Here is a 2,536-nt window from a genome sequence, read left to right on the forward strand (position 1 = left end):
CGACGCGACTGCTTACACTGGACCACATACGTAACCACACCTTTTGGTCCATCGACGCGACTGCTTACACTAGACCACTTCTTAAAGTGTACCTACTGGACTATTATATCTGGTGGTTGCACTAGATCATGTTGTATTCTCATCTGATTAGACCATATTTTAGACTAATTACCTTGGATCATTCTTTGGTCTAATGACAATAGACCATTTAAATGGTCATGTAAAATAATAAAACCTTATATAAAATAAAAAAACCTATTCCCATTACTTTTTTATAAATTTTATTTCATCGTTTGCTTGTGTTTAATACAATTTTCACTCGTTTCTTTAACACTTTTATTTGATGTGTTCTGTTGTTGTTGTTGTTGTAGCGGCTACAACAGCCCCGCCCAGATCGGTCGGTATCTCAGTCGTTGTCGTCAAGTTCCACTAACGGCAACCCTAGGAAGCGTGCAGCTTCTGTGGGATCTGTCCACAGGGACAAGGCCGTTAGGGTTGTCGGGTTTTCCGGGCATGCGAAGAGATGGTTCGAGTCATGTGGGGTCTCTCCGCATGCCGGACATTCGTTCGGCACATCCTCATTCAGCCTACTCAAGTAGGAGTTTAACCTGCTGCAGTAGCCGGAGCGAAGTTGAGCGAGTGTAGTGCGTGTCTCCCGAGGCAGATGAAGCTCTGTCTCGTCAATGTCCGGGGGTGGTATGCCTAGAACGGCATTCACAGGTCTAGAGTCTACATAACTCGAGACTGAGTCCCTGTGAATGCCGTTCAGGGCCTGTCTGTACGCTGTCGGGTCCAGAGGTTGCTTAATGAACCTCTGGACTTCGTCCGTCAGTTCATATAGATGCCTCCTGACGTGCCTAGGCGAGGGCTCCTCTGCAAGCAGCTGTCTGTTTGGGTGGCCACTTCTGTGGCTCCCGATCAGGAACTGCTTGCAGAGCATTATGTTGTGCTCCTTAACTGGGAGCATTTGCGCCTCGCCGTGCAAGTGGTGTTCTGGCGACATCAGGAGGCATCCCGTCGCTGTCCTAAGTGCCGTATTTCGTACCGTCTGTAGCTTCGTCCACTGCGTCCTACTAGTCCCTGGCGACCACACTGGCGCTGCGTAGTTCAAAACCGGCCGGCCTATTGCCTTGTATGTTGCCAGCAACGTTTCTTTGTCTTTGCCCCAAGTACTGCCGGCTAGCGACTTGAGGACGTTGTTGCGGCTCTGTACTTTATTGACAATAGCGGTTGAGTGCGCAGAGAAGGAGAGCAGGCTGTCGAAAGTTACTCCGAGTATTTCGGGGTTATTCACCGTCGGAATTGGTGTGTCATCGACGTGAATCCCCAGCGGTAGCCTGACCTCCTTCGTCCAGGTTGTGAACAGGGTCGCGGAGGATTTCGTAGGGGAGAGGGCTAGACACTTTGCAGTGAAGAAGCGAGAAAGTTCGGAGAGATAGCCGTTTACTTTCAAACACAGGTCATCAATTCCATTCCCAGTCGCCATGATCGAGCAGTCGTCGGCATAGGAGACAATCGAGACTCCCTCTGGTGGTTGAGGGAGCTTTGAAATATAAAAGTTAAACAGTAGCGGGGAAAGGACACCACCCTGAGGAACCCCCTGTTTTATTTTTCGCTGCTTACTCGTTTGGTCTCTAAATGTTACCGACGAATGTCGACCACTCAGATAATTCGCCGACCACCGTTTGAGCCTCTGTGGGAGAGAGGAGGCCTCTATATCTTCTAGCAGCGTGGAATGGCAGACGGTGTCAAACGCCTTTGACAAGTCCAACGCTACTAGGATCGTTCTCTCACAGGGACGGTTGCGGTTAAGGCCACGAGTTATCTGAGTGTTTATGGCGTTAAGTGCTGTTGTTGTACTGTGCACTTTACGGAAACCATGCTGATGCTTCGCTGGGGTCAGGTGGTTTGTGAAGTACGGGAGTAGCAAGGCCTCGAGTGTCTTCGCTACCGGGGAAAGGAGTGTAATCGGACGATACGAATCTCCTTTGTTGGCGGGTTTCCCCGGTTTGAGCAGTGGGACCACTCTCCCCACCTTCCAGATGTCTGGGATGATGAGAGTGGCCATTGACAGGTTGAGGACCTCCGTTAGGTACGCTACCCCCGCAGGACCCAAATTTTTCAGCATCAACATGCATATTCCGTCGGGACCCATGGCTTTGGAGGCTTTCGCCTTCCCGATGGCCACCCGAACTTCACCGCAAGTGAAAGCAAGGGGGGCACAATTTGTTGGCAGTTTGTGCAGCTTTCTGGTCACTCGACGCTTGGCTTTGTCTACCGGAGGATGCAGTATGAACTGCCGGCTAAAATAGCTCGCGCATCGCTCCGGGTCCGACGAAGCATGGTCGCCGAAGGAAATTTCGACTCTGTCGTCGTGCTTCGTCGGATTAGACAATGACCTCACGGTTGACCAAAGCTTGCTCACACCAGAGGTGAAATTACAAGTCTTCAGGTGCTCCTCCCACTTCTTCCGCTTATGTACGTTTACAAGTTGCCGAATCTCCGCGTTGAGATCCCTGATACGGGGATCTCCGGG

Source organism: Rhagoletis pomonella, unplaced genomic scaffold (assembly GCF_013731165.1).
Source record: "Rhagoletis pomonella isolate Grant_MI unplaced genomic scaffold, Rhpom_1.0 Rhpom_scaffold_12852, whole genome shotgun sequence".
Taxonomy (NCBI): domain Eukaryota; kingdom Metazoa; phylum Arthropoda; class Insecta; order Diptera; family Tephritidae; genus Rhagoletis; species Rhagoletis pomonella.